Raw genomic sequence first — 25,535 nt, 5'->3', positions numbered from 1 at the left:
TCTTTTGCCATCCCTATTCTTCTTTTGATGTCCATATCGCACTTGCCATCTGATGTCACCCAGCTTCCTAAGTAGCAAAAGTTCTGTACCTGTTGTACGTCTTCCCCGTTTATTCTCAACCTGCAGATAAGATTCTCCTTCTTTTTGGATACGACCATACATTCTGTCTTTTTGTCATTGATAGATAAATCCATTTTTGCACTTTCTTCAACAATTATATCAATTAAGTTTTGTAGTTCTTCCTCCGTACTTGCAATTAACACAGTGTCATCTGCATATCTGAAATTATTGATGTTTTTACCGCCAACTTTGATTCCCAAGATGTCTCTTATTTTTTGTAATATTGCTTCACTGTACACATTAAGTAAATCAGGGGAGAAAACACACCCTTGTCTGACGCCTCTCTTGATTTTCATAAACTGACTCACTTCTCCATCTATTCTTATAGCGGCAGTTAGTTCCCAGTACAGATATTTGATTAGGCGAAAGTCTTTCAAATCTAGATCTAGAGTTTCCTGTAATATTTCAAATAACTTATTGTGCTTCACTTTATCAAATGCTTTTGTGTAGTCGATAAAACAAACAAACAAATATTTTTGCACTTGAATAGCTCATTCTGGTAGTATCCTTAACATCAATATTATGTTTCTTGTACTTTCGTCTTCCACAAAACCACATTGTTCTTTACCTATTTCAGCTTGTATCTTACTTTTTGCTCTTGTCATCAAAATTCTTAGAATTATCTTAGTGATATGACTCATTAAACTTATGGTCCTATGTAATTCACATTCAATTGCTCAAGGTTTCTTAGGAAGAGTGATAAATACTGATTTTTTCATCTCTTCTGGTATTATTCCAGTCTCATAAATGTAATTGATTAAATCAGTAAGTTTTTCAATTCCATAATCTTCAAGAGCGATAATCTGTTCTATTACTAATTCATCAGGACATGCTGCCTTTCTTTTCTTCATCTTATTTATTGAATTATGAACTTCAGATTTTAAAATACTTGGACCTTCAATGTTTTTCTTAATTTCTGGTTTTTCGCCTCGATCATCTTCAAACAATTCCTGAATATACTCAGTCCATCTGTTCATAATCTCATCTTTTTCCTTGATAATGGTACCGTCCTTTGCTTTCAAACATCCACCTGAAGAACAGAGGAGCTTTTTACCAGTGATATTCTTGATTTGTTGATGGAACCTTTTTGGATCAGTAATAGGGATTCTTTCTATTTGCTCACATTCCTGGTTTAACCATTCCTCTTTGACTTTTTGACATAAGCTTTTAACTTTTTTATCTAAGGACTTATATTCTATAGAATTTGCTTTCTTCCATCTCCTTTCTCCCATTAGATTTTTGAGTTCATCTGTCATCCATTTATTTTTTGTGCTTTTTTCTTTTATAGGAATCACTGACTTTGCTGATTCTACCAAGGCATCCTTTAGAGAGTTAAATTTCATTTCTACATGATTTCTATCATCTTCAACAGATGCAAAAACAGGAATACTGCAGATGCTGGAAGTTCAAGCAACACACATCAAAGTTGCTGGTGAATGCAGCAGGCCAGGCAGCGTCTCTAAGAAGAGGTACAGTCGACGTTTCAGGCCGAGACCCCCCTGACAAAGGGTCTCGGCCTGAAACGTCGACTGTACCTCTTCCTAGAACTGCCTGGCCTGCTGCGTTCACCAGCAACTTTGATGTGTATCTTCAACAGATTCTACTTCTGGACTTTGAAATCTATTCCTTGCTTCAATTGTAAATTTTTGTCTTAAGTTTTCTTCTTTAATTAATTGCAAGTGGTCAAGGGATTGTTCAGGTTTTTGCTTCTTTAGTTTTTTAAGTTTTACTTTTACATGACATACTATTGGGTTCTGGTCACTATTACAGTCTGCACCTGGATATGTTTTGCATTGAGTCACTGAGTTTCTAAATCTTTGGTTTATAGTAATAAAGTCAATTTGATTTCTAGTGTTATCACCTGGACTTTTCCAGGTCCACAAGCATCTTGGATGGTTTTTAAAGAAGGTATTCATAATGACCTGATTATTCCTCTTGCACCATTCTACCCATTTCTCACCTCTTTCATTTCTTTCCCTTAGTCCAAATTTTCCTATGGTATTTCCATCAGCACCTCGTCCTACTTTAGCATTTAGATCTCCCATGACAATAACAATATCTTGAGATTTGCATCCATTCTTTGCTTGTTCAAGGTCTTCATAGATATACTATATATCCTCATTTGTTCCATCTGCTGTTGGTGCATATACCTGTAGGGTTACCCTTAGCCCTCTATATTTCTAAGCTCCATGTACCTATCCAAGAGCCTCTTAAAAGACCTTATCGTATCCGCCTCCACACAGTTACTGACAGCCTATTCCACACACTGACCACTCTTTGCGTAAAAAACCTCCCCCTGACATCTCCTCTGTACCTACTTCCAAGCACCTTAAAACTGTGCCCTGTCATATTAGCCATTTCAGCCCTGCAAGAAAACCTCTGACTATCTACACAATCAATGCCTCTCATCATCTTATACACCTCTATCAGGTCACCCCTCATCCTTCTCCGCTCCAAGGAGAAAAGGCCGAGTTCACTGAACCTATTTTCATAAGGCATGCTCCCCAATCCAGGCAACATCCTTGTAAATCTCCTTTGCACCCTTTCTATAGTTTCCACATCCTTCCTGCAGTCAGGTGACCATAACTGAGCACAGTACTCCAAGTGGGGTCTGACCAGGGTCCTATATAGCTGTAACATTACTTCTTGGCTCTTAATCTCAATCCCACGGTTGATGAAGGCCAATGCACCGTACGCCTTCTGAACCACATAGTCAACTTTTGCAGCAGCTTTGAGTGTCCGATGGACTCGGACACCAGGATCCCTCTGATCCTCCACACAGCCAAGAGTCTTACCATTAATACTATATTCTGCCATCATATTTGACCTACTAAAATGAGCCACCTCACACTTATCTGGATTGAACTCCAACTGCCACTTCTAAGCCCAGTTTTGCATCCTATCAATGTCCCACTGTAACCTCTGACAGCCCTCCACACTATCCACAATACCCCCAACATTTGTATCATATGCAAATTTACTAACCAATCCCTCCACTTCCTCATCCAAGTCATTTATGAAAATCACAAAGAGAAAGGGTCCCAGAACAGACCCCTAAGGCATACCACTGGTCACTGACTTCCATGCAGAATATGATCCATCTACAACCACTCTTTGTCTTCTGTGAGCAAGTCAGTTCTGGCTCCACAAAGCAAGATCCCCTTGGATCCCATGCCTCCTTACTTTCTGAATAAGCCTTGCATGGGGTACCTTCAAATGCCTTGCTGAAATCTATATACATTACATCTACTGCCTTACCTTCATCAATGTGTTTAGTCACATCTTCAAAAAATTCAGTCAGGCTTGTAAGGCATGACCTGCCTTTGACAAAGCCATGCTGACCATTCCGAATCATATTACGCCTTTCCAAATGTTCATAAATCCTGCCTTTCAGGATCATTTCCATCAACTTACCAACCACTGAAATAAGACTCAGTGGTCTATAATTTCCTGAACTATTCTATTCCCTTTCTTGAATAAGGGAACAATGTCTGCCACCCTCCAGTCCTCCAGAACCTCTCCCATCCACATTGCTGATGCAAAGATCTTTGCCAGAGGCTCAGCAATCTCCTCCCTCGCCTCCCACAGTAGCCTGGGGTATATCTCATCCGGTCCCAGAGATTTATCCAACTTGATGCTTTACAAAAGCTCCAGCACATTTGCTTCCTTAATATCTACATGCTCAAGCTTGTCAGTCCACTGCAAGTTATCCCTACAATCGCCAAGAACCTTTTCTGTAGTAAATACTGAAGCAAAGTGTTCATTAAATATCACTGCTGTCTCCTCTGGTTCTACACACACTTTTCTACTGTCACACTTGATTAGTCCTATTCTCTCACGTCTTATCCTTTTGCTCTTCACATACTTGTAGAATGCCTTGGTATTTCCCTTAATCCTGTCAGCCAAGGCTTTCTCATGGCCCCTTCTGGCTCTCCTAATTTCATTCTTAAGCTTCTTCCTGCCAGCCTTATAATCTTCTAGATCTCTATCATTACCTAGTTTTTTGAAACTTTCGTAAGCTTTTCTTTACCTCTTGACTAGATTTTTAGCAGCCTTTATACACCATGATTCCGGTACCCCAGCATCCTTTCCCTGTCTTATTGGAACGTACCAATGCAGAACTCCACGCCAACATCCCCTGAACATTTGCCACATTTCTGCTGTACATTTCCCTGAGAACATCTGTTTTCAATTTATGCTTCCAAGTTCCTGCCTGATAGCTTCATACTTCCCTTTACTCCATTTAAACGCTTTCCCAACTTCTCTGTTCCTATCCCTCTCCAATGCTATGGTATAGGGGAAAGAATTGTGTTTACTGTCTCCAAAATGCTCTCCCACTGAGAGACCTGACACTTGACCAGGTTCATTTCCCAATCCCAGATCAAGTACAGCCTCTCCTCTTGTAGGTTTATCTACATATTGTGTCAAGAAACCTTCCTGAACACACCTAACAAACCCAACCCCATCTAAACACCTTGCTCTAGGGAGAGGCCAATCAATATTTGGGAAATTAAAATCTCCCACCACGACAACCCTCTTAATATTACACCTTTCCAGAATCTGTCTCTCTATCTGCTCCTCTATGTCCCTGTTACTATTGGGTGGTCAATAAAAAACACCCAGTAGAGTTATTGACCCCTTCCTATTTCTAACTTCCACCCACAGAGACTCAGTAGACAATCCCTCCATGACTTTTTCCTTTTCTGTACATGTGACACTATCTTGCCTCTCACCATGCCCTCACCTCTTTTGCTTCCTTTCCTGTCCTTTCTGAAGCATCTAAAGCCTGGCACTCTAAGTAACCATTCCTGCCCCTGAGCCATCCAGGTCTCTGTAATGACCACAACATCATAGCTCCAAGTGCTGATCAATGCTCTAAGCTCATCCACTTTGTTCATGATGCTTCTTGCATTAAAATAGACGCATTTCAAACCATCAGTCTGAGTGCATCCCTTCTCTATCACCTGTCTATCCTCCCCCTCACACTGCCTACAAGCTTTCTCTATTTGTGAGCTAACTGCCTCTTCCTCTGTCTCTTCAGTTCAGTTTCCACCCCCCAGCAATTCCAGTTTCAACTCTCTCTAATAGCCTTAGCAAATCTGCAGATGAGATATGTTTAGATTTCCAAAAGACACTTGACAAAATGCCATATAAAAAACTAGTCCACATGTTAAAAGCCCGTGGTATTAGAGGAAGGACATTAGTGTGGATTGAAAACTATTTAGAAAACAAACACAAAACAGATCTGTAGTAAGTGGGCCTTTCTCAGAATAGATGATTGCAACTTGAGGAGCATCCTGGGTATCAGTTTTCAGGTCCGCAATTATTTACTACTTACATTGATGACATGAAGGAGAAAGCAGAATATAAAGCAACCAAGCTAGCTAATTGTATGAAAATGGGTGGGAGGCTAGGATGTTATGTGGATAGTGTGACTCTGTAAACGGATATAGATAGACTAAATAAAAGCTTTGCAGATAGAGGTTAATGTGGATAACTTAGGTCATGCACTTTCATAAGAGGAACCAAAAGGTAGATTATTATCCAAGTGAAAAGAGAATGAAAATGAATAATGTGAAGTAGGTATGAATCACAAAATGTTAGTAGGCAGGTGAAGCAAGTAATTAGGAAAGCAAATGACATGTTCTTTTCAAAGAGGTTGGAGGAAATTTTGCTATAATTGCACTTGTTGTTGATTAGGGCACTGCACAAAGATTTGGTCCCCTTACTGAATAGAAGTATGGTAGCAATCCAAATGAGATTAACTAGTTAATTTTCTGGGATGAGAAGACTGTCCGATCAAGACAGTCTAAATAGGCTGGGTATGTATTCTTTAGAGCTTAGAAGAATGAGAGGTAACCTTGTTGAAACATATATCCTGAACATGGTAGACCTTGAAATGTTTGCATTTGTGAGAAAATCCTACATGAGACCACATCGTTCCAAGGGGCTAATCATTTAAGAACATAGTGAATCAAGATGTGTTCTCAAAGAGGGTAATCGATCTCTAAACTTCTCTACTATGGATTATGGAGAAAGTTAGAGCATTGCAAAAAAATAAGCTGGAAGTTGATCCATCTTTTACAGATCAGAGAAATGAAGGCTGTGGGCATCCAACACATAAGGAAAAGGTTGAGATAAGTATACGTCATCTGTTGAATGTTTGTGCAGGCCAAGGAGTCAGGCAGATTATTCAAGTTTCCATTAGAAACATAGAAAAGTAGAAAGCCTACAGCACAGTACAGGCCCTTCGGCCCACAGTGCTGTGCCAAACATGTCCCTACCTTAGAACTACCTAGGCTTTATCCATAGCCCTCTATTTTTCTGAGCTCCATGTAGCCATCCAGGAGTCTCTTAGAAGACCCTATCGTTTCCGCCTCCGGCAGCCATTTGCATGCACTCACCACTCTCTGCGTAACAAACTTACCCCTGACATCTCCTCTGTACCTACTGCCAAGCACCTTAAAACTATGCCCTCTCGTGCTAGCCATTTCAGACCTAGCGAAAAGCCTCTGACTATCCACACAATCAATGCCTCTCATTATCTTGTGTATTCTTGGAAAGGCACCAGTATCTATTGTGTACAACTCATCCCTTCCCTTGCAATAGGAGGATGTGACACACAAGCAAAATCAACTGTCCATCAGGACAAAATGTGCTGCATCATCTTACGTCATAGAGGAGGCATGAAGCTGACTATCAACAAAAATGCCTTGGCAAGTGATGGGGCCAAAGCAATAGAAACTGGTTTCCTCATATGTAATTCTTTTACATCTCACTTCCCCCTTGTTGTTGCTTCTGAGTTACAGTCTCTAGATGGTGTGATTTGGCAGTCTTTACCTTCCCTTTAATCTTTCCTCACTACAACCCAGCAAGAAGAAAGTGAAATTGAAAGACACTCTATTTGAGAACAAATGTCTTCTCTCAGACAAACAGCCTTCAAGATCTTGCTATCATTACACTATATGAGCTTTTCCAGTTGCCTTTCAAACAGGCAGGCCAGCATGTCAAAGTTCTATCCAAGTCTGGGACTTCCTGGAGATTGTTGCGCAATCTCCTGGAAGTCCCACAAACAAAATTACTCATTTTGCTCTGGCATAATGACAAACAAAAGAAAATCTGCAGATGTTGGAAATCCAAGCAACACACACAAAATGGTGAAGGAACTCAGCAGGCCAGGCAGCATCAATGGAAAAGAGTACGTTCAACATTTCAGGCTGAGTCTCTTCAGCAGCAGTGGAGAAAAGAAGATGAGGAGTAGATTTAAAAGGTGGGGGCAGAGGAGAGAGAAACAGAAAGTGATAAGTCAAGTCAAGTCAAGTTTATTGTCATTTCGACCATAAACTGCTGGTACAGTACACAGTAAAAATGAAACAACTTTCCTCCAGGACCCTGGTGAAACCGGGGTGGGGGGAGAGGGGTGAAGTAAAGAGCAGGAAAGTTGATTGGTGAAAGTGATACAGGATTGAAGAAGGGGGAATCTACCAGGAGAGGACAGAAGGCCATGGAAGTAAGAAAGGGGAGAGGACCACCAGAGGGAGGTGTTGGGCAGGCAAGGAGATAATGTGCGAGAAGGAAAAGGAGATGGGGAATAGTGAAGGAGGAGGGGGTCATTACTGGAAGTTGCAGAAGTCGATGTTCATGCCATTAGGTTGGAGGCTACCCAGGCGGGATATAAGGTGTTGTTCCTCCAACCTGAGAGTGGCTTCATTGCAACAGTAGAGGATGTGGACTCTCGTATATCAGTGAAACCCAACATAGATTGGGAGACCATTTTGCCGAGCACCTACATTCTGTCCACCAGAGGAAACAGGATCTTCCAGTGGCCACTAATTTAAATTCTACTACCCATTCTTTTTCCAATATGTCAATTCACGGCCTCCTCTACTGTCGCAATGTGTCCATACTCAGGTTGAAGGATCAACACCTTATATTCCATCTGGGTAACCTCCAACCAGATGGCATGAACATCGATTTCTTGAACTTCTGGTAATGCTACCCCCCCTCCCCCCCACCATTCCCCATCTTCTTTTCCTTCTCTCACCTTACCTCCATGTTTGCCCATCACTTCCCTCTGGTGTTCCTCCCCCCTTTTCTTTCTTACTTAGCCTTCTGTCCTCTCCTATCAAACTCCCCCTTCTCCAGCCCGTATCATTTTCACCAACAAATTCCCAGCTCTTTACTTCACCCTTTCCCCTCCTGGTTTCACCTGTCACATTGTGTTTCTCGCTCCCCTCCCCCCACCTTTAAAGTCTACTCCTCATCATTTTTTCTCCAGACCTACTGAAAGGTCTCAGCCCCAAACATTGACTGTTTACTTCTTTCCACAGATGTTGCTGGCCTCCTGAGTTCCTCCAGCATTTTGTTTGTACTCCTGTAGCCTAGGACTGGAACTGCACTGGAACATGAGCATCAAAGAAAGGTGAACTAGTACGAGGCTGTATATTGCATTTGGCACGCTTTGATTTGTAAGATAAATTGGAAGTGTTTACTGTGTGCTGGCTTTTAATTTTGACCTTGCAGCTAAATGAACACATGAACGTTTAGGAAATGGAAAGGAAGTGGTATGGGAACTGTTGCTGTATGCATAATTGGGGTGGTATACATTGCCAGCATATTTAGATGAGTTTGTCACAGATATCCTAGCCAGAAAATCTCCGCAGATGCAGCCTTCTCCCTTCCTGATCTTTATTCTGAAATTAATGATTATCTTTGTATTTTCTCGCCATATTTCTGGTGGAGAGTGCTGGACCCTCATGACTGTATTGTGTATCCCTGTACATAAATGCACTACCTTATTGAGGCCTCTCACAATTTTATATCCCTAATTAAATCTTTTTTTCTACGTCTTATGGTGGTTAACACAACTCACATCATAAAAGCACAAGCGAATGGGTTGCCATATTGGAATTCAGTATTTTGTCACCTTTAGCTGAACTTTGTAGATTTAATTGACAAAGTTATTTTAGAGAAGAGCAAGAGCTTTATGTATTTTTTTCCATTAACAAACTTTGCTATCATTTTGCCATCGATTGAATTGACTTTCTGTCATATTTAAACTTCAGGTATTGTAATAAGAACATCTTGAAATTTTTCTAATGAATCTATTGATCATTAAAGTTAAGTAGTAGGACATGGCCCTAACTGATGATCTCAAAATATTCACTTTGAACTAAAGGACACTCGGTTACAACATTAAGGCCAAACCAAGGTCACTGTTGTGCTTTACATCAGTTCGTTAGTAATGCAGTTGTAAGTAGATATATTCTGATCCGCAGAGAGACAGCTTGAAGAGTTATTACATCAGTATTATCGAGCATTTATGGACAGATGGAATATGTTATATGTCACACATACAAATGAGAAAGACTTAGTCACATGGGTAAACAATAGAAAAAGTTTAACTAAATGAAAAATATGTATTAAATTTAAACTGCAGAATAGTTTGGTTCATTTGGTGAAATTTACTTCTGGCTATCGTGTGGGAATGAGACACGAGCATTGCCTCAGACCCTGTAGTCAGAGAAGAACCCTGGCATGCTGACAGAGGACAGGAAATACAAATTTCCCAGAACTACTGGGACACACACTGGATTGGAAAATTGATCAGTGACCTAACTGTATTAAATACTCATGACCCCTGACAGATTCAATGTCCCAACTCCCAAGGCACAGCAACCTACCAAGAGCTGACAGTGAAAAGAATGCTGAGGCACCCAACCTGGAAATACAAGGTGCAAAAGGAATTTCAAGGGCCTGTGGTTGTATCTCAATGGAAAAGGAAACATGATCCTTTCCTTCTGTTTGTCTATCCAGGTATTGAAAGTGGCCAGCATAGAAATGTGTACCATTGTTCCTGTAGCCTACCCACTTCAAGGTTTAACGTGTTGTGCATTCAGAGTTGCTCTACCGCACACCACTATTGTAATGTGTGGTTACTTGAGTTACTGTCACCTTCCATACAGCTTGAACCAGTCTGACTATTTGCCTCTGACCTCTCTCATTAAGAAGGCATTTTTGCTCACAGAACTGTTACTCACTGGATTTTTTTTTTTTTGTTTCTTACACCATTTCCTGTAAACTACAGAGACCGTTGTGCGTGAAAATCCCAAGATAATAGCAGTTTCTGAGATACTCAAATCACCCCATCTGACACCAATGATCATTCCACCATCAAAGTCTCTTGGACTACATTTATTCTCCATTCTGATGTTTGACCTGAACAACAACCGAACCTCTTAAGCATGTGTGCATGTGCTTAGGCAGTTTTTTGCTGCTACCTGGTTGACTGATTAGATATTTGCATTAATGAACAGGTGTACAGGTGTGCCTAATAAAGTGGCCACTAAATGTTTGTCTCTTATTATGAATCACAATCACGTAAGCTACTTTCACTTCTTATCATGCCAATATCTGATCTGGCTTTCAGCAGGGAAAGACACAGTATTGATGGCACTATCTTCTACCACAAAATCTGTAGTAGTTCATTGCCTTCTGCCTCCAGCTCCTCTTCTCTTGGGCTGTACATAGTTCCTGATAGAGAGAGGGTCATGGAGAAGCAGTAATAAAGTCAAACCGCTTAGAAATTACCCGTTCAGTCCTCCATGTTCACACTGAACTTTCAGCCCATTTGCATAAATCCCATTGTCTACATTAGGACTATATCCTTCTCGGGCTGTCCCTAGACCCAAGACCCCAGTCTGCAGGCCTCAAGTCCAAGACCCCGGCCTGTCTCCAAGCTCAAGCCTCAAGACCAAGACCCCAGCCTGTCTCCAAGCCTCAAGCCTCAAGACCAAGACCCCAGCCTGTCTCCAAGCCTCAAGCCTCAAGACCCCAGCCTCCAGTCCTGCAGTCATGTCATGTCCATGCCTCGTTCTGGGGCCCAAGCCCAAGGCAATACCCAGGTTCTGGGTCCTTGCTGGGGGTCCAAGCCCTAGTCTGAGTTCTTGTCCCTGCTCTTTGTCTGTGTCCTGTCACATCCCTACTCTAGTCAAGTCCTGTTCTTTGTACTTTAGTGTCTGTGTCTTGCATTTGGATCTGTTCCCAATGCCGCCTTTTGTGACACCTATCCGTTGACTGGAGGGAGGGGAAACTCACTGCTTGCTCCAGTCATTGTAAAAGGGATTGTTTATGCATGGTGTTCTGACACCCAAACACTCTTGTGACCAACGCCCAATAAGGGGACAAATTTCAGTGCAAGGGAACCTAAGACTTTCTGTCCTCAAGAGCAGACAAGTTGGTTCCAGCCACTGGGTCTGTGCGAGTCCTGACACAGTCTAATCAGGATCCCACTGGAACTAGAGAGAAGGAATCTATAGTTCAGGAGAGGTCCAAGAAGATTCCCAACTAGTCTGGGAAACTTACTGCTAAGCTTAGGGAATCCTGCAGGCAGGTGTCAAGGAAGGAAAAGACTCCTTTATGCCAATCCTTGAAGACTGTTCCCAAGGGGACAAGAACCCTCTGTAAAGCCTCGCTGCCATAGCTTGAGGATTCAGATGGGAATTCAGACTCTGGTTTGGCCGCTGTTCCAACAAAGGAACTTTGTGACGATAGAGAGAGGACTCACAGGTCTGTTGAATCACGCCGTCACCTAAGAAGGCTCAGAAGTCGTCCTCGAAGGAAGGTCCAGAGAAGGTTGCAACGCTCAAGCTGATCACAATTCCTTCTGTCCGCAAGGGCTTGGAGGAGTTCTTCAGCAAGGTAAAGGCCTTAACTCTTCCACTGCACTGAGCCTACAACTGTACTGTAGACTTGTTGCCTGGTGCTTATCCCCAGCAGAGTCAATTGTATATGCTCTCAGGCCCAGAGAGAAGCGCAATATAAAGGAAGCTCTTGACACAGGTTTTATTTGGCCCTCCACCTCAGTAGCTGGTGCAGGCTTCTTCATACAAAAGAAAGGTGGGAGCCTATGACTGTACATTGATTATAGGGGATTAAACCGCATAACAACCGAGAATCACCAACCCCTTCCCCTCATGAATACAGCTTTCGAGATGCTCCAAGCAGAGAGTATTCACAAAACTAGACCCAAGGATTGCATACAATCTGGTCCATATTAGGGAAGGCAATGAGTGGAAGACTGCATTCAATACACCAATGGGGCACTACGAGTACCTGATTATACCCTTCTGCCTTACAAACGCCCCAACCATTTTCCAAGCCTTTATAAATGATGGCTCCAGGATACTCTCCATAAGTACACCTTTGCCTACTTGGATGATATCCTAATCTTCTTGAAGTCCATGGAGGAGTGCATCGCTCATGTCAGGGACCTGTTAAAGAGACTTCTAGACCATGGACTTCATGTCACATTGGAGAAGTCAGGATTTCACATGATGACTGTTTCATTTTTGGGTTTCATCATCTTCAATGACCATCTCAAGATGGACCCTTCCAAGACCTAGACAGTCAGAGACTGGCCAGCACCATCCAGTATCAAAAAGTCCAGTGATTCCTGGAGGTTTGCTAACATCTACCTGAAGTTCATCAGGAACTTCAGCTCAGTGGCACCTCCACTGACAGCACTAACTAAGAAATCCACAGGCCCTTTTTTATGGACTATGATATAGAAGCTACTTTTGCCTCAGGCATTGGAGTGGGTGCCGTCTTGTCCCAACGACCACCTTCAGACAGTAAGCTGCATTTGTGTGCATTCTTCTCCAGGTGGCTATCCCCTGCAGAGAGGAAGTATGGCATTGGGAATCAGGAACCTCTTGCAGTTAAATTAGCCTTGTGTCACAGACTAGTGTGGTCCAAGAACCCTTTTGTTGTCTGGACTGACCACAAGAACTTAGCTTATAAACAGGAGGCCAAGAGGCTAAATTCCCCGCAGGCTAGCTGAGCTTTGTTCTTTAACCACTTTGAGTTCATCCTGACCTACTGACTGGGGTCAAAAAACAGAAACCAGATGCCCTATCCCTTCAGTTTGAAGAAATGGAATGAAAAAAGCAGCCATCACCACTTTGCCCCAAGCTAAGGTGGTAGCGCCAATTCGTTTGGGTATTGATGCTCTTGTTCACAAGGCCCATGCACAAGGGGAGATTCCTAGGAATGGTCCTCCAGGTAGGCTGTTCATCCCAAGTCCTATCCTGTCCTGGGTGCACCAATTGGGGACATCTGTTGAGAATGACAGCATACCCAGGGATTGCCAGGACCCTCTAGTTTATCCAGGTGGTCTGGAATGATGAGGGGTTCAGCAGTATGTGCAGGCATGCGAGGTGTGAACGTTGAACAAGGAACCCCATACCCGACCTCAAGGGCTCCTCCAAACCCTACCTGTTCCAGAAATAACTTGGGCTCACATCTCCATGGACTTTGTCACATGTCTCCCACCATCCAAGGGAAAGTTAGTCATCATGGTCGTTGTGGATTGGTTTTTGAAAGCCTGCAAGTCCATTGCCTTGGAGAAGCTCCCATCTGCGGCAGAGATGACAAAGATTGTCCTGGACCAGGTCTTCAGGATCTATGGATTCCCAGTGGATATTGTCTCGGATCATGGTCTACAGTTCACATCACATTTTTGGAGGGTATTTTGCAACAGCAAGCCTTTCCCCTGGGATTCACCTGCAGTCCAATGGCCAGATAGAGAGGACCAACCAAGATTTAGAATGTTCTCTAAGATGCCCAACTTCAGAAAGACCAGATGAGTGGTGTGATCAGCTGATGTGGGCAGAGGGCACCCACAACACCTTACAGCATTCAGCGCATGGGATGTCACCATTTGGCTTGTCCTCCACCTCTCTTTCTGGAACAAGAGACCAAGGGTATGATACCTGCAGCTGAAGATGGATTCGGGTGAGAGCTTTTGCTGGACTCTACCTGGAATGAGGAGACCAAGGCATACCAAAAGAGAGTCAGGGACCTGCTTTACAGGTCAACAGGTCTGGCTGTCCACTCATGATTTGCGTCACCAGGTTCAGATATGGCGTAAATGCAGAGTGAGAGACACTGAAGCTGGTTGATAGCTCACAGACTTTAATGTGAACAGTTTTAAAGGTAAACAAAAACAAACACTAGGCGAAACAGGGCCGTTAACTAAAACTCTCAACTGGAAAACGAAGCCTACACTGCAGCTGAAAAGAACAACTAAGAATAAAATGAATACTGCTAGTCTTCAGAGTCAGTTGACTCAACAGTCCAATTTCTCAGGCAAGGCAGAATGCAAGCAGGCAGCGAAGCATTGCTGTGTCCAAGTCTCGAAAAATACTACAACAGAATGAATAGAGCTAAAAACTATCACAATGAAATGATAATTAGCTGACACTTGCATACAGGTGTCCCCCGCTTTCCGAATATTCTCTTTACGACATTTCATCTTTACGAAAGACCTACATTAGTACCTGTTTTCGTTAACTGAAAGAGGATTTTCGCTTTTACGAGAAAAACGCTCGCTTTAAACTTGTGTTTACCCTGAGAAAGACTACCACGACCATGAAGCCTTGTGCGGGCAGTGTGTATGCATGCGTGACATGAGAATGCGTGTACGTGTGCATGCGTGATGTGCGTGTACATGCGAATGTGTGACATATACATGCATGTACATGCCGATTTTTTTCGTCAAACCTATTTTGGCTCAAACTTCCCGATTCTGTTAAGTGAAACTACACTGTACATACATTATTTCTACTTCATATAGGCTGTGTATTTATCATATCATTCCTACTTTTACTATACGTTAGTGTTATTTTAGGTTTTATGTATTATTTGGTAGGTTATTTTTTGGGTCTGGGAATGCTCAAAAGATTTTCCCATATTAATTATGGTAATTGCTTCTTCGCTTTACGCCATTTCGGCTTATGACCGGTTTCATAGGAACGCCCTACATTCCGTTAGCGGGGGAAACCTGTATTCACGAGCACAATTGCCATATCTGCTGCACTACCGAATCTATGGTTGTGACAATTTGCCTCTCTGAGTGGAATCTAGAAAGAGAGGTGTTGGGTGCCTAAAGAGACATCTTGGATCCACTTCTCATCCACATTACCATCATTGCCTCTCTCAGCAGCCAGCGCTGTCAGGAGTCAGCCCTAGGGAAGGTGTCCTGTTATGAGACGCCCCCAACAGCACCAGCTTCTAAGATTTAGATGCTCAAACTCCCCAGAGTACAAATAGCTGACACAACCCCTATAAGGGCTCGAGACATTCCCGCTAATTGGTAATTATGTTTTGAGCACCAAGAATTAAGTATTTAAGGAACACTTGAACTGTGGTTTGACGCTCAATTGTAAGTCTACTCATGGTATGGTTTACTGTTTGTTTTGAGCTCGGAGGTGAGGGATTTAATCTATGTGATCAAATTGGAGAAGCTGGTATTATTTCCATTGGAGCAAATGACATATGTGAGATTTAATGGAGTGGTACAAGAATATTAACAGGCTTAGATAAGTTAGAGATGGAAAAGTTACTTCCTTTGATTGATGACAAGGAGACATTTATGCCTCTGAGCAAGAAGAATGAAGAGGAAGTGGGAAGAACTTTATGAATCAGTGCATGGTAATTATGGAAGTCACTATACACAAGTGTGGTTGAAATGGAGATGATCAATGCTTTCAGAAGGAAATTAAATGGGTGCTGGTAGGGCCATGGTGTTACTGTATATCTGGAGAATGTGTTGACTATATTGCTCTACGAAAAGAAAACATTGGGCTAATTGACCAATTTTATGCAATAATCATTCTTTGAGAGCACCAGTTTTTGAAGTATAATAGTTATTTCTATAAATTAATTTTAAATGTATTATTAAAATATTTAATAATTTAAATCAAATAAAAGTTACAAAATCATTTTTCTTACCACCTTCATTTCTCTTAACACTTCAGGGGAAGACATCTTCATCAGGATGAATTTGCTTTAGTATAATGTTGTTCACATACTCCTGACATCTTAAGCACTTGGCAGCTTTCTTTTCTCTTTCAGCTGTCAGTTCGCACACAAAGGGACCCCCCTCATAACAATTGAGATAAATTGCTTTGTAATTTGTTTTCCGTGTTGTTGACTGAAGGGCAAATGTTGACTGGCACATTTGGAGAATTTCATGTTCCTCCCTAATAGTGCATGAGATTCTTTTAAGTGTACCTAAGAGAAAAAGTAGCTGTCAGTTTAACATTGATTTAAAGAGGTAACTATTCTGCAAATGCAGTCGTATTTTGGAACTGCACTGAAATGTTAATCAAGATTATTGTTATATTTGATAACTCCAGAAACTAACCAAAAGAAAAACACAGGACTAAAATATATTTTGTCTATATAATTTTACTTTAGTGAGGCGCTCACATGTGATGTGGTGGCATAATTGTTGTGTATTTAATATTGCAGTAATATTTGAGTAATATTGTAAATATATTGTTTGATTAAGCATTCTTTGTTTATATAATTCATTATGGGTTATATGTAAGAAGTCTGTGGGTGGCATACATCATAATGCCATCACATCCCATGTGGGAACCTTGCTTAAGAACATGAGTATCCCTGGGCTGCTGTGTTTTTCATCCGATTAATTTCTGGAGTTACACAACATAACAGTTGTGACAAGGAAATTTAAAAATGAACCCAAGATGATTACCTACCTGTTGAAGCACAGCATGTTCTTTTTCACAAGGGGAGTTTTAAAAAAAGTCAAAAAACGTGAAATTCATGTGGTCATAAACAGGGAGTACTGGGCGATAATAATACATTTTTATAAAGCATAAATGCCTGGCAACATGGGAATGATAGATTCTTTCAATTGCTCAATAGATAATTAGATCACGTATACTGAACAGATTGAACAGTATTTTGAAGCAAATGAAATAGCCAATGAGAAGCAAGAGCCATTGATACTGAGTCCTACAGATGGAAAAGCATACATTTCCTTCAAAGTTTAACTGCTCCAACCGAATGACAGAAATGAGCTTTGTTGATATTGTGAACGTACTGCAGGAACATTTAGACCAAAACCATTGATGATTGTAGAACACTTCAGGTTTCATTAGTGGAATAAAAAGAAAGGTGAGTTCATTTCAGCTAAGCTGGCTGCATTGAGAAAATCAGTTCAGTGATCGGCTTAATAATGCACTGAAAGATCACATAGTTTGTGGAATCTTCCAAAAATTGCTAATAAATGAAGCACAACTTACATTTAAGAGAGCAGTTGAAATTGCTGTATCAATAGAAACAGCAGCCAGAAACACAATTAAGTGTCAGTCAGGAACAAAAGTGAGTGTGAACAAAATTACAATGTTTAAACAGGAACCCGCCTGACCAAACAAATTGTGACACTGTTATGGTAGGGATCACATACACCAGACCAGTGCAGAGTTAAAGGTGACAAAGAGCGCACCAAGCAGACAAAAATAAATGGATTGTACAGGGAAGAGAAAAAAAGTAGTCAGGTTGAGGTTTCAGAAAGATACTAATCTACGTGCTGTTGATGAAAAATCAGACAATGATGGAATGACACTGGACTGAGTAGCTTTGAGATTTACAATGTGACATCTAACAACAGACAAGCAATATGGCTTGCAGCAGAAATGAATGGCAAATTAATTAAAATAGAATTGGACTCCGGCTCAGCTTTTCAGTCATTCCATAAAATGAGCTTGAACGGCATTTCAAAGGTACTAAACTGAAGCATGCAGGAATCTGACTAAGAACTTACACTAGAGAAAACATAACTCCTATGGGAATGACATTTGTAACAGTGAAATACAACAATTAATATGCCACTTTGGGCTAGTGTGTGGTAAAAACAGGTGGGCCAGCATTGTGGGGCAGGATTGGCTGAATCAACTACATCTTGGTTGGAGATTCAGCCAAAAATTTCAAGCCATATTCCCTGCAAAAGATCAACTGAAAGTGAATTAAAAATGCACTGGATGATACCACAGCAGTGTTCAAGGATGGTATTGGAAAACTCAAACATATCAAGGGTAAAATAGCATTAAATGAAAATGGTGCACCCAAGTTTTACAAAGCCTGTCTGGTTCCATATATTATCCATGCTAAAGTACAGGGTGAGCTATGATTGCATGGAATTTGAAGGAATTCTTTCCAGCTTGAGCAGAGTTCATGGGCAGTACCAGTGGACCCAATTTTGAACTGAATTGATTTGAATTGACTTTATTACTTGCATTCTTCTCGTACATGAGGAGTAGAAGTATTCAATTTACATCTCTGTCTAAATGTGCAATGTGCAATTTATAGTAATTTATAATAAATATTATGTACAACAGCATAGTCAATATAACATAGAAATACAGTTGCATCAGCTTAAATTAAGTAGTCTTATGGCATGGTGGAAGAAGCTGTCCCAGGACCTGTTGGCCCTGGCTTTTGTGCTGCAGTACTATTTTGCAGATGGTAGCAGCTGGAACAGTTTGTGATTGGGGTAACTCAGGGCCACAATGATCCTTCAGGCCCTTTTTACACACCTGTCTTTGTAAATTTCCTGAATACTGGGAAGATTACATCTACAGATGTGCAGGTCTGTCTGCGCCACTCTCTTCAGCGTCCTGTGATTGAGGGAAGTGCATTTTCTATACCAGACAGTGATGCAGCTAGTCAGGGCGCTCTCACTTGTGACCCTATAGAATGTTGTTAGGATTTGGGGGCCCATACCAAACTCCTTCAACCGTCTGAGGTAAAAGAGGCATTATTGTGCCTTTTTCTCCCCACAGCCGGAATGAACAGACCACGTGAAATCCTCAGTGATGTTTATGCTGAGGAACTTAAAACTGTTCACCCTCTCAAACCCAGATCCATTGATGTCAATAGGGGTTAGCCTGTCTCTGTTCCTCCTATAATCCACAGCTAGCTCCTTTATTTTTCTGACATTGAGGGACAGGTCGTTTTCTTGACACCACAGTGCAATTGAGATGACTTCTTCCTTGTAAGCCACCTCGTTACTGTTTGAGATAAGGCCAATCAATGCCATGTCGTCGGCAAATTTAATTAGCAGATTGGAGCTGTGGGTGGTGACACAGTCATGGGTATACAGAGAGTAAAGGAGGGGGCTTAGTACATAGCCCAGGGGGGCACCTGTGTTGAGGGTTAGAGGGGCAGGGGTGAGGGAGCCCACTCTTATCACCTGTTGGCAATCTGACAGAAAGTACAGGATCCAGCTGCACAAGGCAGGGTGAAGGCCAAGGTCTCTGAGCTTCTTGTCGAGCCTGGAGGGAATTATGGTGTTGAATGTTGAACTGTAGTCCAAGAACAGCATTCTCACATCAGCATCCCTCTTCTCCAGATGTGTAAGGACAGTGCATAGAGCTGTGGCTACTGTGTGATCTGTTGATCAGTTGTGTCAGTAGGTAAATTGCAGAGGGTCCAGTGTGGGTGGTAACAAGCTGCAGATGTAGTCCTTGACCAGCCTCGCCAGGCATTTGCTTATTATTGAGGTGAGTTCACAGGACACCAGTCATTCAGACATGTGACCTTGGTCTTTTTAGGTACAGGACTAATGGTGGATATTTTGAAGCAGGAGGGCACTCTACATTGGAAGAGAGAGAGATTAAAAATGTCTGTAAACACACCTGCCAGTTGTGTTGCGCACATACTGAGTACCCGCCCTTGGATGCTGTCCGGTCCCACAGCCTTGCAACTGTCCACTCGTTGGAAACACCTGGCCTCAGAGATGACCAAGCTGTAGGTCCCAGTGTTAGTAACATCAAGTGTAGCCAAGAAGAATGGGTCTGTCATGATCTGTGGTGAATTTACAGTCACCATCAATCCAATACTAAAATGGATCAATACCCTCTGCCCAGGATATAGGATATCTTTGCAAACCTTTCTGGAATGAAACACTTCAGCAAAGTGGACTTAGCTGAGGCCTATCTGCAATTGGAAATGGAAGAAGAGTCCAAAGTGTTTCTCACCATAAACACTCACAAAAGGCTTTAATCACCACAATAGGGTCATTTTTGGAGAAGTATCTGCACCTGCATTCCGTCAAAAAGCTATGAACCAGGTGCTGCCAGGCTGCTCAGGCATACTGTGTTACCTGGATGACATAATTGTTACCAGTGAGGATGACAAGGAACATCTCCAAAATCTCTGGACAGTGTTAAAAAGATTAGAAGATTATGTACTCACAGCACGACATGTAAAGTATAAATTCTTTAAACCAATAGCACTTACTGTGGTCCTACTTTTGACATACAAAGATTTCACAAGTGTGCTGTGACAATTCATGCAGTGGTGGATGCCTCAAGGCCAAAGGATGTGTCAGAGTTATGGTGATTTTGGGATTTCTTTTCAATTACTATAACAGGTTCCTGCCAAACCTGGCTACTGTGCTCCTCCCCTTGAACTCATTGCTACAGATCGGGAAGAAATGGCAATTGACAAAACAGTGTGAGGTAGTTTTCCATATGACAATGGAAATGGGGATGTCAGACACAGTACTCACACATTATGATGCGCATCGTCCAGTGAAGATGACCAGTGATAGCATATGCCTTATGGTATACACTTGGTGCAGCCATGTCACACGTTATGAGCTCCATAACCTTTGCATCATATTCCCTTCCCACGGCAGAGAAAAATTACACACAGATTGACAGAGATGCATAGAGTGTGGTTTGGAGTGGAAAACTCCCCAGTACTTGTATGGGAGACAGTTTACCTCCATCATCGATCATCAACCACTAGTGTCCATTTTCATTCCACAGAAGGGTGTTCCACTAACAGTAGTAGCATCAGTGAAGAGATGGGCTCTGTTTCTTGGAGGACACAACTACCAAATCAAATTCAAGAGGACAACTAAACATGGAAATGCTGATGGATTGCCCCATTTACCCTTGCAAAAGGAAATACCTGAAAAATGTCCAGAGTCTAAAGATGCCTTCTGAGTAACATCAGTAGAACACATCACACTGACACTGGAATGGAAGTTTGACAATTTCCTCCTTATAGGCATCCGTTAGTCTCATGAGACCATGGATTTGTGCCTTGGAAAGTTTCCAGGGCGCAGGCCTGGGCAAGGTTGTATGGAAGACCAGCAGTTGCCCATGCTACAAGTCTCCCCCTCTCCATGACACTGATCTTGTCCAAGGGAAGGGCATTAGGACCCATACAGCTTGGAACCGGTGTCGTCACAGAGCAATGTGTGGTTAAGTGCCTTGCTCAAGGACACACACGCTGCCTCAGCCAGGCTCGAACTAGCAACCTTCAAATCACTAGACGAATGCCTTAACCACTTGGCCACGCGCCAATACAATTTCTTCCTTTCATTTTACAATGCATCGCACTCCACAACCAACAGCTCACCAGCTATGCTGTTCCTGAATTGACCCTTTGCGCTCACATTTGAATCTTGTCAAACCCAATCTGAGAAGGAGTATGCAGGACAAATAGCTGAGATAAATTGAGGGCTTCTGAACCAAGGAGGTCCAGAGCTTCACTCCTGGACAAGCTGTCCTTTTGAAGGACAACAGAGGTGACCAAAAGTAGGTACTCGGAAAAATTAAGGATCAAATGGGACCACTCTCCTACGCAGTGGATGATGATGATGACCCTCTCCTACACAGTGGATGATGATGATGATGATCACTCTCCTGCACAGTGGATGATGATGATGATCACTCTCCTGCACAGTGGATGATGATGATGACCACTCTCCTACACAGTGGATGATGACGATGATGATGATGACCACTCTCCTGCACAGTGGATGATGATGGTGATCACTCTCCTACACAGTGGATGATGATGATGCCCACTCTCCTGCACAGTGGATGATGATGATGATCACTCTCCTACACAGTGGATGATGATGATGACCACTCTCCTACACAGTGGATGATGATGATGATGATGATGATCACTCTCCTACACAGTGGATGATGATGATGATGACCACTCTCCTGCACAGTGGATGATGATGATGATGAGGATGAGGATGACCACTCTCCTGCACAATGGAGTCTGAGTCTAATGTCAGCTGGAGATGACATATCAATCAGTTGAGAATAGCAGAGTCAATTGTTAGAGAAGAAGGGTGTCTTGTGTGGTCAGAACCACCTTCTTTAATTATAGAGTCTACTCCAAGAACCACAATGGAGGAGGACCCAGAACCTGAGATTGTTTCACAGCCACATTTCCTACCCAGCAGTGTAACCCCTGCCGCGCCCCCCCCCCCCCCAAATCAGGAAAGATGTTATAAGATGTTATCCCACAAGAGTAAAAAATCCTTGACAGTGATTAAACCTTTAGGGCTGAATGGGACAATTTAAAATTTGCAATGTTGTGGATGTTTAGATAGTAGATTAGTGCTCCTTTTGAAACTGCATCTTCTATATCTTCATCTCTTCCTTATGCATCCAATTATTTTCGACATACTCTTTATATGTGTCCTTTTTTCATTTTTTCTGACAGTTTCGCCTTTAAAGTTGCATTGTTCAGCCAGGCAAGTTTCTGTTTAGATGTTAGAACTTCATCTTTGCTTACTTTCATTCCTGAGTGCAACTCAATTGCATTTCTGGCTGCTGTTTCCATTGATACAGTGATTTATGCTTTATTGAGGAGCTGTTTCTGAATGCTTTCTTGTAAGATTCCACAAAGCTAAGCAGTCTGTCAGTATATCGTTAAGCCAATCATTGATCTGGCATTGCTCAGACTATTTCTTCAATTCAGCCACATAAGCTGAAATAGACTCCCTTTCCTTTTGATTCCACTTATGAAACTGAAAGCATTCTGTAATCAACAGTGGTTTCAGTTCTAAATTTTCCTTCATTACATTCATGACATCAGCAAAGCTCATTTCTCCTGGTTTCATTGGAGCAGTCAAACTTCTAAGCAAACCGTATGCATTTCAACCTGTAGCAACAGTGTCATGTTTTTTTTATTGGATATTTCACTTGCTTTAAAATGCTGCTCCATTCATTCACTGTGTTATGCAATTGAACGTGTCTATCATTCCGATGTAGTCATCTATTTCTATTTCTTCAAATTTATTATTATTATTATCACTTGGTACTCACTGTTTACAAAACCGAGTCTGCCCTCCTTACCTGCCAATCTTGTCTGTTTTCTGCCTTTTTCTTAAACTTGAATGTCTCTCTTTCCCTTTTCAAAGAAAAACATGCTGTGCTTCAGTAGGTAAGTAGTCATCTCAGGTTCATCTTAAAACTTCCTCAAACACCACTGTCATGTTTTGTGACTCCAGAAGCTAACTGAAATGAAACATAGGAGTTCCTACGTTTTGCCTACTTCATTTTTCTTTAGTGAGGCACTCACATTGACGTGGTGTAATGACGAATGCCATTCTTGTAATTCTTACATATAGTCTGTGATGAATGATCTAAATAAACAAAGAATAATATTTCCAAGATTATTCAGATATTACTGAAATATTAAATATTCTTTGACACTGTATTTCAATTATTTCATGGGTCTTGTACATACAACCTTCTGTCCCAGGTGCAAGACCACTACCACTGACTTAAGCTGATATTTATGCATGTTGACAAGGTAAATACATTCATAGGGTCATTAACTATGAGATAATCAAGCAAAAAGATGAATAATGTTCAGTTGTGGTCTGCAATGTATAAACATTTGCATAGTATGTGCTTATTACAAAAAAAAATCTATGCTTCTTGACTGCTCATTACAGGTTCCCTACACATCCCTGAAGATGTTCCATCATCTGTCATACCCAAATTCTACATGATAAGAATGAACTGACTTCAAAAGAAGCATTTCATTTGTTCTAAAATGCTTTGGGACATCTTGAAGTTATGAAAAGAGTTATATAAATAATTTTATTTTTCTTTTATTCTCATAGGCACTTACTGTGCTAGACTGTTGAAAATAATTACAGACTCTCATCCTCAAAGGAAATCCAATATATAATTATTACAACACATTAGACTGTATGATGCATTGCCATTTATTGACACTCGAGATTGCTGCAGGATGGACAGACAATCTCTCATTAATAACTCTTCTAATTTTCAAACCGCAGCAGTAATATTGGGCAGCTAGGTTACAGTGCTGCAGTATTTCATTTTATGTAGACAACATTGTATTGCAGAAATGAGAACTTGTTTATATGCATAAACAGCAGATGTTTTTTTTTCCACATCAGAGGAATGTGACAATGGCAACCTTCCCTTCCATTGGGTGAAAACTCATAATTTTGTGGTCAACTCCATGTAGAATTTGTGTCATACCTGTTGCAGTAGGGACATGCAGGTTGAGAAATTAAAGAACTGGATGACCTCTTTGTTCTTTGAGCCTTCATGTCATTGAGAAGGTGAATAGTTATTCCCATTATTAATTACTCTTAGGCAGATGGTTGTGAAATGCATTTTCCTCTTTATACTAGTTATTTTTCCACTCCACTCTTTATCTTGATGCAGGTCCTCAATGGGAAACATCAACAATTCCTCCTCCAACTCCCTTAGACCCCCCCCCCCCACAGATACTGTTTGGTCTACTGGGTTCCTCCAAAAATCTCTTCTCTGTTGCCCCAGAGTTCAGCAGTTGCATTTTCTCATGTCTTCTTGTTCTATTTCAATTTGTTTTTGTATTATTTTGTTCTAAGTAGACACAGATGAGGTCCTCTTGCAGAATTTCATCCAGAAACATCAACAATTCCATTTCTCCCATAGTTGCTTCCCGACTTGCTGAGCTCCTCCAGTAGATTGTTCATTGCTTCTCATTTTACTACAAGTAAAACTAAATGGTGGATGGAAAAAAATGGTGACAAGAGGAGAGCTCAACATTTCAGATAGCTTTGGCAAAAGGAAACAGTCAATGTTTTGAAGTCAAGAACATTTCATCAGCATAGGAGAAGTATGCTGAGGGGAGGTGGAGACAACAGAGAGAAAACCACAAATGGGGCACAGTCCAAAGCTGTTAAGGTAAAAACTGGTGGATTGAACAAAATGATACAAAAACAAATTGAAATATATCAAAATGAATTAAAGGTTTGCACATTGTGGAGCCAATGCAGCTAAAATGGCAACTACCCTTCACTCTATGGACTAAGGTTTAATCTGGGTTTTGCATGCTTGCTCTTGCTCTCTTTCTGGCTCATATGTTCTCCCTGGTACTGTGGGGTCTTCAGTCAGATGTCCTAGGTTCCCCCTCCCACATATCCAAAATATGCGGGTCAGTTAATCACTTGCAGTACATTCTGTCTTAGTTTAAGTAAGTGGGAAAGTGACATCTCCATTTTTATTGGTAAATGGGTATAGCAATCTAGCAGATTTGCAGGACAGAATGATAGCAGAAAGAGAATCATTAGTACCTATGGATCTGACTGGTAATCTTTTATTCATTGTGCAACCATCAATGGATTTATGGCAATTCCAAGTCATTCCTAAGAGTAATTTTGAATGGACTTACAGCCAAATTTGGAGCTTTCATTTAGATTTATTTCAATACCCGGACTGCCAAGAAGTACACGTTGTATTTTCTTCATTTCATTTCAC

Source organism: Mobula birostris, chromosome 3 (genome assembly GCF_030028105.1).
Source record: "Mobula birostris isolate sMobBir1 chromosome 3, sMobBir1.hap1, whole genome shotgun sequence".
In the NCBI taxonomy this organism is placed as follows: domain Eukaryota; kingdom Metazoa; phylum Chordata; class Chondrichthyes; order Myliobatiformes; family Myliobatidae; genus Mobula; species Mobula birostris.
Note: the sequence above shows the minus strand (reverse complement) of the source record.